Raw genomic sequence first — 10,712 nt, forward strand, 5'->3', positions numbered from 1 at the left:
GTGTCAAGCTCCTTTTAGGTCACAGGCCTCATGGGTTTTAAGATAATGTCCGATACAGATTCTTCTGTACTGAAGCTACTGGTTGACAGTTTCACAATGTTCAATATCTTTGAATATGATCACAGAAATAGTCTTCTCACTGTTTAAACTGCTCCTGAAGACAAAGTCATCTAGTGGGTTGGATCGGACCCTTTGGCAGGCCGGTTCTGGCCCCTGGGCCGTATGTTTGACACCCCAGGTCTAAACTGATAAAGTTGGAGTTAGGACAATCTGCAAGCACACAAGTATTAAAAACAAGGCTGTAAAGGTGGACTAGTAGATAGATGAGTTTCTATATGTGGTGTTGAATGTCCCCGTCAAACTCTGTGCTCTCGTTTAGCCACTTGTTAGCAACTGCTCTTTTTGAGATAGGTAAAAGCTTCAAAATTCATGACTAGGGTATTTACTGATGCATTTAATGTCTTCGAACAAAAAGTGAAAATCTCTTAAGCTTGTGTTTGGCTGTTCAATTCGGGTTTTTATTTCCATGTAGAGTTTTAAAGTTTGAATGGGTTCAGCAGGATGATCAGCGTGCAGTTGTATTCTACTAATTCAGTAAACAAGCTAACTGCGCTAATGACAGTTCGGAAATGTGCAACAGTACAATTGTTTTCCAACACTAGTCGTTTTTTTCCGGATGCGTTTTTTCTTAATCTGTCATCCAAAAAAAATTGTTATGCACAGAAACCTGTGACCACTTTCTTCCTGTCTTTCATGGCAGCTGCATGAAGGGGCGGAGCTGTCGTCCACATCCTCTTCCTCTTCATCATCATCCACCTCAATATTACTATCTGACCTGTTAAACTTGAGCTATCTGAGTTATGAAATGATTCTGTGCGCCCCATTCCTTTGTCTTGTCCTAGCTGTGTCCCACCGCCACATTTTCTTCACTGATTCTTGGTCAAACGTCTCTAAAGGCTCTGATGGAGGCGAAAAACAGAAAATCGAACCTTTTCCTAAAATTTTAATGATGGACGAAAGTTTCAGATTCAGTGTGCAAACATGATTGACACGAGTAGAGAAGCTCGTTTTATTTTCGAGCCTCACAGTGCAGAGTCTCTCCTCCTCTGGGCCGCTGCATTGTGTCAGCTGCAGCCTGTACCAAAGAGTATCCTGAAAGTCAGGAGCGCTCACTCCTCAGCAAAATCTGGGCACCAAAACGTCCTTAGAATTACACTGCACAGCAGACTGACTGGCATAAAAACAAACAAAAAACAACTGCTCACCTTGAAGCAATCTCAGTCGACTGAGGGGCCTCCAACTGATGATTCAAATCTCAGACTTTCAAGGGGCAGCCCTACCCTTGTGTTAACCACTTACCCTATTTCAGGCATCTAACCAAAAACCCATTCAAAAACCCGCTGGCTTCAAGACGAGGGAACTGGCAGTGCTAAAATGCGAACTAATTTCAGGGTTTTAGGACTCAATCCTGCAGCACTCTATACATATGACCACAACATGTCTATTTTAAACTTTGGTTTGTGTGTGGATTAAACAATAAAGATGGGATTTGTCAGTTAGTGAGCTTTTGAGATGGCAGATTTTGTCACTTTTGGACAGAGTTAGCATACTCTAACTCTCATTTAACTCTGTCATATATAGCGATAAATTTTACTTCACAAAGGTCAATTTCATTCATGCAGTTTAATCATTTGTTAGTATTCCTGTTTGTCTTGATTTCAGTCTGACAGAATAAAAGATATAGTATTGGCATCAACCTCCCTGTTTTTAGATCTCACTGCTTCTGGACACAGAATCAGTACTTTCCAATCTGGTGACCCAACACTGACCCCTCTTACTGACCCCACTGCCCTATGGGACACAGCTGCATGGTAAACAGGAGGCGGGATTTTCTCAAGGCGCTCCTCCGGCCAGAGAACTGCTGTCCCCTTCATGGTGACTCTCAAAAGAGCAATAAAGAAGAGGAAGATAGCCGACATCAGGGATGGCATGAGAGTTATCCTCTCAATAACCTGACAGGTGTTGTTCATGGCAGTGAAACAGCCGACAGTGAGTCCCACTGAGAGCTGCATGTCAGGCTACAGGTTGGGTCGATTTCCTGAGGCGGGGACATATGCTTTTAGCTCTTGATCCACCCACTCACGACTAAGCTGTCTTATAAGTGACATTTCCGTGGCTGTCACCTTTCCAGCCATTGTGGTTATTTACTTTTATACATCACAGGAGGATATATTTATTTTTAGATTGCACTATTACAACTTACGTCACCCTTTTCTTTTTCTGGAATGCGTGTGTTATTTTTAGTTCAGGCTATTCCAGGTGACATTGATAATGTCACTTCCCCTGCCATATCCCATCGTGTGATACCTGTGTGAGTGTGTTTGGCTGTTTTAGCAGCGCTGTCCTTTTAATCAGCAGTCCTGTGTGTTCCCCCCGTAGAGCTGTCACTGGTTGAGTGATGATGGTGGAGCTGCCACTGTTTACACCATTTAAATCTGGCAGGCAGGGGTGAGATTACCAGCCTCTCACCTGTCGCCCTAATCAAAGGTCTTATTACTGCACCGCTGGATGTTACTCCGAATAGCACGCTCTGAATACACACACACTAAACACACAGATAGGGGAGAAGGAGAGAGGCAATCAGGTAGCAAAGTACAACCTTTCTTTGTTTGATGGTGTGTATCCATCACTGGATCATAAACTGGTCAGGTACTTACTGGGACTTTCCCTGGTTTCGTTTTTGTGCTGTTTGCTGTGTTAAAAATGACCAAGCCTGATTTTTTGAGTACAGGTAATGCACAAATAAATATGCGAAACGAGTCTGTCACACCACAGAAAATTTGGTATTAAGAACTCAGCCAAATGTTAACGATTAAAAAAGTTGCCAAGTTTATAAACTTTCGTTTCAGAGTCATGGAAAGTAGGCAGTATCCTCTGCTCAGAGACGCTGGGGGTGTGTCTGCTGAATGTGACACCTGTGGGAAAGCTGTAGCCTCTTTTAAATGTAGCACTACAATGGATGCTACATCGAGCAGCTTCTTTGGACATGTTTGAGCCAGAATCACATTCAGAGCCAGAGGACACCGACCTGCCTGAAAATCAACACAGTTCTTCTCAGTCTGCAACAGATTGGTAATTTTTTTTTCAAGCAACAACAAAACTCAGCAGCTCTAGTTTTTATATAATGTGGGGGCGGGGCTTATGTTAAGAGTTGCCCCATTGCGGCATTGAGCAGGTTCTTAGCCCGGCCCAAAAAGATCCTGGACACAGAAATGGTGAAAAACAGTTTAAGAGGGTGTACAAATGCCATGTCTATAACTGCCTGGATAACGTGAGGTTAGGCGCTGGTGCTACTTTTGTGCCTTTTCTGTGCCAGCCTTCAAAAGCGTGGAGGCAGATTGCGTCTGAGGTTACTAGTAGGCAACCTCAAAAAGCAGCGTATCATAGCCTATTTACCTGAAATCGTGAGTGCACCAGGTGCTGTTTGAGTGTAGGCCTGTTGTCTGTGGGGATGTAAAGCTCTGGCAGCTCTGCACTAAAATGATCAACTTCTTTTTCATATTCACAGACTGATATTTACAGAAGAAGAGAAAGATATCTGTCGGCTGTGATTGGTCGTCCCTTGTCACATGATATGCGGTGCAGGCTTCTGTGTTCCCAAAGTTGAACGCTGTTTATGTTGTGGCCTATACTGGCAGCACAGACATCGTGCCCTGAAAAATAGGCACTCTGGAACACGTGCACGCTTGATGGCATCACTCTGGCATTTGCGCGTGCCTGCTGCACATCTACATTGAAAACAATGAATTGGGGGGCCACGAAAATGCGGCATGTGTACGGGCTCTAAAGACCTAACTCCAGTTCAGTACTATGTAGTTCCCAGTCTTTTCACATTTTCACTAAGTGTTTTCTAACATGTATAATGTGTTTAGAAGTAAATCTGAGATTTTATTTTACTCCGACTTTAAAAATCGACCAATAGAATTGACAGTAATTGTGTAATATAACTCATACCCATATTTCCACTGGGCAACATCTGAGATGCTTGCTAGATTAGTTCAGTCTTGTTTTGATGGATGGAGGATGGAGGATAACCAAAACCTTGTTACTTTGAATAGAACTGTTATTTTTGACAGGTTGTTAACTATTTTTTTTCTCACTTGTCTTAAAATAGAAACTGTGCTGGTGCTGCTGTTGCAAAGACAACCAGATTGCTTTCTGTTTTCCTCCGAGTCTCGCAACAGGGCTGTTTTTCTTTTGTCTGGTGATGTTAAGAGTTACTTCTGGTGTTCTGCTATTGGGGATGGTGACTGCAAAGACCTTACATTGATACTCTTTGGTAATTGGGGATTGCTACAGATAGCTACAGGGCAAAACAATGGTTGACGCACTTCTTTTTTGCCGTAAATTGAGCTTTCAGTTTCCCGGGAGATCGTACCCTGTGGTAGAAAGAATCCCATAATGACAGGAAGCACTGATGGCGTCATTATTCTACAGCCATTACTTTGTGCAATCAACATTTACTTCATAATTATAAGTGAAAGCAAAAAACTATTTCCACTTTAATCAAAAAGATTTAGACAGGCTCGTCTGCATTTGAGCTTTGACTCTCTGCACGAACCCAATGGGCCCAACCTGACCCACTGGGTTCAGGCCAGGTCGACCTGTAATTTCTCAAAATTTCCTCAGGCTTGAATGAGGTTGGGTTTGCGCCAATTTCCTAGTGTTTTGTCTTTATCTTTATCTTTTTCTTTAATGCAGACCTTATAGTCTGTGAAATGTGATGGGTTATCTATGGACTGTGTTACCATCAACCCATTTAAACCAATGACAATGTTGAGATTTAGAATTCGGTTTAAACCGCCAAACATTAGAATTAGGGGGTCATTAGCTCACATACCATGCACAAACTCTGCACTGCACAAGGAGATGCATAAAACTGGCAGTTCTTGTGCATAAATGGCAAGAGTTGTATTGCACTGGGGCTGCAAGGCAACTTGGTTGACAGTGTTTACCTTTGTTTCCCCATGGGGAGAGGTGTTTGTAAAATGCATCAGAGAGCAGAGATTATTATCTGCATGCTGCATCTCTGTCGAACGCTGCGCACGCTCAAAGACAAAGTTGCACAAAAGGGTGCAGCACGCTCTGCCAAACCTGGCGTGCATGAGACGCAGAGCTAACGACATACTCTTTGAGTAACAGAAGGAAGAGAAGCAGGAGAAGTGGTGCGAGGAAACATGTCGGTTCTTAGCTTGTAATACATGTTTTAGTATTTAAAAATTCAAGGTTTAAATTTGGGTTTTGAATTGATCTTGGGCCCGAAACTGCTGCTGTGGCTTTGGCCGGGTTTGGACAGAAAGTATGTGGATTTATGTAGGGTTGGGCTTGATTTTCGGGGCCCTATCAAAGCTCTAGTCTGCACTGTCCAAAATTGAGCCACCTGGCTTTTAGAAAGTAGTTAGAGCCATGAATCCTGTTTAAGTGCTACATAGGCTGCTGTATGTCGAAGAATTTAGTTCAGTTTTTTATTATTTCTTTAAAGACGCCAGCTGTCCCTCAGTTCAGACTGACTTCAGAGACTTTGTGCCTTTGCTGTGAGGGCCCTCAGGCTAAACACCTGCCTGAGGGGATCCAGCCAGCAGAGTCAGTCATGGAGCTTTCAGCTCATGTTTCTGTCTGTTTTTGTTGAGTTTCCTCATTTATTTTATTTTATTTTACCTTGTTTTATTTTGGTTTGTTTAATTTAATTTAATTTAATTTGTTTCATTGGTTACTTGTCACATACATTTTTGTATTTAAATTTTTACTTTGTTTTGTGTACTTATCCGTCTGTTATCTATTTACTGTAGCTGTCTATTTGTGTCTTCTTCTGGATTCTCACCAAAACACTCATCAGAACATAAATACTGGTCCCTGTATGAGACACGGCTTCCCTTTTTTGGTGTAGAGCATACCCTCGGATCCTCTCCCCTGGCTGAAGAGGCCTGTGAACAGCTCTCGGCCATGAGGCCACTTGACATGTAGAATATTTGATCCACATAAGCTGCCACTGTGGGAGAGGCCCATCCACATGGAGAGGAGAGGAGAGGACAGAGAGGAAGAGAGATAGATGGATAGATAGATAAAAGGCAGATGACTCCAAAATGAAAATGGATGGAGCAGGGTCAATATTTAGTCAATCAAAGGGAGATTACCTGTTGCAGAAATATTGACTCTTTAAATCAGCTTTTGATTACTAATTGATTTTCCTTTTCTGTATTGAAGACCCTCCTGAAATGAATAATTTTCTGTGAAAGTCTGCTTTCCAAAACATTATATATTCCTTGTGTACACCGTAATGAGATGTCTTGCTGCCCTTCATATTAGCGATTCACAGCAGCAGAGAGGCGCTGTTATTTCAGTTTACAGCATTGTTAGATCATTACACACTTTTCAAACCCACAAAGAAAGCCTAATATGAGCCCGCTGGACCAATTTCTGTTTCACACAAGGAGGCAGTTGGTTGCTAGGAAATGCTTTTTACCTCAGAAATACACAGTACACTCCAAGGAAACTGAAACAGCATATGTTTATATAATAATAATAATAATAATAATAATTATTATTATTATTATTATTATTGTTGTTGTTGTTATTATTGTTGTTATTATTATGCATAGTCCAAGTAATCATCAATGTCCCATTAGCATTTAGCCTTAATGTTTAACATGGTATATTTATATCCTTTGTACTACTTTCTTTATTGTGGGTGTTGATGTGATTTGGATAGTTATACAGATGGTTCCTCTGGGGAGGACACAGCCTCCAGGAAATGGCCATACAGGAAGTAATAGACAGAGAGCCTGTGCAAATTACCAAACAATGGAAATGACAGAGTGGGAAATGTTTCCAGGATAACATTGTTAGCATGCATTGTTGGAAAGCAATATTCCATGCGTGTGTTTTGGGTTTCCAAAATGTCCTTAAAAGCAAGAGAAGACATAAAATTGAAATCATATTTAAATTGGTATATATTTACAGTCATGTGGTTGCCTGATATCAGACAGAGTTGTAAAGTGGTGACATTCCATGGATGTATAAAGAGAACCTGATACAGCGTAGGAAGCAGGGCCCCATTAATTCCTTGGAAAGTTGCTCAGTGGTACCCTGGAAATCCAGAGTTCTCGCGAAAACACAATTTGATTTTGCTCAGCGAGTCACTCTGGCAATCAGTAATGATGCTCATTACCCATGCCCTTGGAGCCGAGCTGCACCAATCACATCGGTGTATCTGATATAGGCGGGCCAGAGGCGAGCTAAACAGATGACGACAGCGCTGCGACGACGAAGTCCGGAATCAGTCAGTAAACATTGCAAGATGGCTACGGATGAACACCAGTTGTTTGAAACGGCTTTGGCCGCTACAATGAACGAGTTAGACTTGGCTTTTTCTCTAAAAGAGGAACAGAAGACGGCGCTCGAGTCTTTCCTTTGCAAGAAGGACGTTTTTGCTGTTTGCCAACCGGAAACAAGTTAGCTCCACTGGTAGCGCTCTGGATACGTCACCCCGTGTATTGTTCTGATTGGTCGTAGTGTTATCCAATTGTGTGCAGTGATATTTTCAAATGCATGCTTGGCGCCGCCCCTCGAGTTGGGCCATTTGCATTACTCATAGCCAGGCCCTAAATCTTTCTAGATTTGGGTCTGGATTTCCAGGCTAGCTCAGTGGTGCATAAAGCCAAAAAAGTTTGATTTCCTGGGTATAAAATTACCCAGATCTTCCGCATCATGGGGCCTATAGAACAAGAGCACGACAGACTTCCGCCAGCCGAGTGGTTTAGCCCTCGACTAACTGAAATGGTTATAAGGTTATTTCATTGTGAGGCTCTTCTAGACTGTCGAAATGTTACTGGACTGAATAGATCAAATTCTTATGGGGAAACGAGTCATCTTACGGTGGTTGTGGTGCTCAAAAAAAAAATGTATCCACTGATTTACAGACGTCTCTTTTACAATATAAGTCATAGAAAGAAGCCCTTTTGAGCCCAATGGCATCACGTGACGAATGCAGAGGTGTAATTCCACATTTTGGTCATTGGGTCAAATTGGCTTTGAAGCCCGATGTTCTTCCTGATTCTGTTTTTCCTAATCAGTCACTAGTGACCAACTTATCCTCCTGAATATAATGTCATTTTAAACTTTCATTTTAAGTCCATGAGGATGTGTAGCTGTGTCAACATATTGGTTTTGCCAGGTTTTATGAGTGGAGCAGAGCAAAGTAAAACATCGACTGATACCAAGAAGACATGTCAATTTAGAGCAGCCTGGACAGCAGCAACTGTCTTGTCAATAGCTTTTGCCGCTGTTGTCTTTACTCCTTATTGGTTCTGGCACACAGCTTGACAACGCTTGACAATGGTGTTAGTCCTTCCTGTGGTGTTGATTGGGTAATCGTTAGTCACGCCACAGTGCTCACTGGATCGTTAACTTTTTAAACCGAGAAACCACTGTTTCATGTAATGATGCAGGGTTTATTCATTTATTCGTGGTGGCCTGCCACGATTAAAACATCCCCCGCCATGATTTGATTTTGTATTTTTGGAGATGGGCTGTTCATTAACTGAGCTGTTGGAATATATATACAGTTCGGTTATTCATTGCACCACATTCTCTCAGCGCAGAGCATACTCTTGTCACAGACAGAGAAGCACAACGGTAGCCACAGTAAGGGATCAGAGGTTTGGTACAGTATTGTGGTCCAAATACAAACATAGTGAATGTTAAAGGTTAATTTAGACCGTTGTTGTTTGTTTCATCCTCTTCCAAATATATCCAAAAGATCTACAGTTTGATAAGCCTTCTGCAAAACGGAACAAAGGGCCCAGTCACAGGAAACATTATTTTTACTTTGTTTACAAAAATCAACATTAAAAAACTAGGACAATCCCAGATGTAAATACAATCTGCAGAACAGCAACTTTTCCTCACTTAGCTGTTGAACTCTATCCTGCCGTGTCTGCGCTTATCTGGCAAAGTTTATCTTGCAAAGTGTCTGTATATAGAAACCATTACCGCCACAGTTCCTCTCCTGCACTGGGCAAAGCAAGATGGAGCTGGGATGATGAGGTGACGAGAGACACAAGCAGAGTCACAGTCACTGCTAAGCACAGGAAATGTTAAGGAATTTGTCTTGCTCTCGGCGAGGACATAAGGATATACAGTGGCCTGCCAAGTGGAGGATTATCCTCCTTCCCATCTATAGCTTTGTTCCTGTTTCGCTCCTTCTCCCTGTCTGTCCCTGTGACACGATCTCTGCTTCACATTTACATTTGAAGCTTTTCGTAGAGTCTCTTCATCCTCAGTGACATACTGTACCCAGCGCTCAAAAGCTACAGCAGAGCAGATGCGGAGGTGGTGCCGTTTGTCTAATTTGCCAGCTCATTTCCACCAATCTCTCTGACGAAGGCAGCCTTTCTTAAGGGAAGCAGGTTCCTATTAAAAGTTTATTAAGCAGAAGCCAGAGGAATGATTAAAATTCTGCACAAGTCAAATAGGATGAGGAGCGCGAGGGGGGCGAGTGATTACACCCTGGTGTGTGTTGTGCGTGTTCTTGTGCAGAGACGTGTTTGTGTGTCAGTGTCTCCCTGAAGGCATTACAAGCATCTGTAATATTACTGTAAGTGTACAAGATGAAGCTGAATAATGAAGTCAGCAGCAGAGTGGATATCTGCAAATTACACTTCACTAATTTATTTATTTTTGCCCTTTTTTATTCCTCACTTTCCTTGCTCTCTCTCTTTCTTTTTGCCTTCTTTTTCAGAGTGGTCCAGTGCTGTCCTCCAGTGTTTCCCCTCCCCTCGATTTTCTGTTCCTCTGTCTGCCACCTGGTAAGTGCACTCAGATTCACCTCCCACATATACAGTTTAGAGGCTTTCAGTGTTTTCAAATCCTTTATGTAATCATCAGCTCACTCCCTGCCTTGAACTGCAAATTGCTGTCACCTTTGTAGAATGGAGCATCATTTCCTGTTAATGTACACGGAGAGACATTGTGTGAAGTCGGCGGGGTTTATAGCACATGATAGGCATATACATTATATATACAGCTGATGGGGACAGTGAGTATTAGTGTGTTGTTTTTGTCTGGATGTATGATGTAGACTGTGTCGGAATAGTCCAAGTATAAGGGTACCTATCCATATTAAATGTTTCAAATATGAGGTAAACGTACGTAAAAGTAACCAGAGGCTTCAGACCGTTCTGAATATTCTGTTTCCAACATGTTTCCAACTACTGTGGCTACATGTGTAACCGGTTTCTTTATATGGTCATCTGCTCCAGGCACTGCAAGTGTTAACATTACATAGACTACACTGCTACATGTAGCTGCATGGTAACATCAGGGAAGCATGTAATCTTGGTTGCAGATGTTGTCAGTGTTTCCCCAATTTCGGGTCATATTCAGTGTTGGGTAAGGGTTACTTTAAAAGTAATCAAAGTACGTTACTGCATTACTTTCTAAAAAAGTAACCAGTTACTTTACTGCATTACTCCCTGAGTAAAGTAACTCAGTTACTTTAAAAGGACTTCCAACGTTACTCCCTGAGAAAAGTAACTCAAGCACTTTTAAAGTACTTTTGAGTATTCTACATTTCCTATTGGGCAATGGACCACAGGGCGCTAAGCCTACATTTTTTTGTCTCCAAAATTAAAGTTATGGACCACTTGCCCTTC

At 42.1% G+C, this 10,712-nt stretch overlaps 1 protein-coding gene across 2 annotated transcripts in view; it reads left to right on the forward strand.

Moving 5' to 3' along the window:
- LOC126398437 (1-phosphatidylinositol 4,5-bisphosphate phosphodiesterase beta-4-like) overlaps positions 1–10,712 on the forward strand; it is a 142,513-nt gene that overhangs the window by 22,850 nt on the left and 108,951 nt on the right. For both annotated transcript variants that reach the window (XM_050057776.1, XM_050057777.1), the window contains exon 3: positions 9,800–9,866. The gene's annotated coding sequence lies outside the window, so the exon portion shown is untranslated. The remainder of the gene's footprint in view (positions 1–9,799; positions 9,867–10,712) is intronic.

This window comes from Epinephelus moara, chromosome 12 (assembly GCF_006386435.1).
Source record: "Epinephelus moara isolate mb chromosome 12, YSFRI_EMoa_1.0, whole genome shotgun sequence".
In the NCBI taxonomy this organism is placed as follows: Eukaryota; Metazoa; Chordata; class Actinopteri; order Perciformes; family Serranidae; genus Epinephelus; species Epinephelus moara.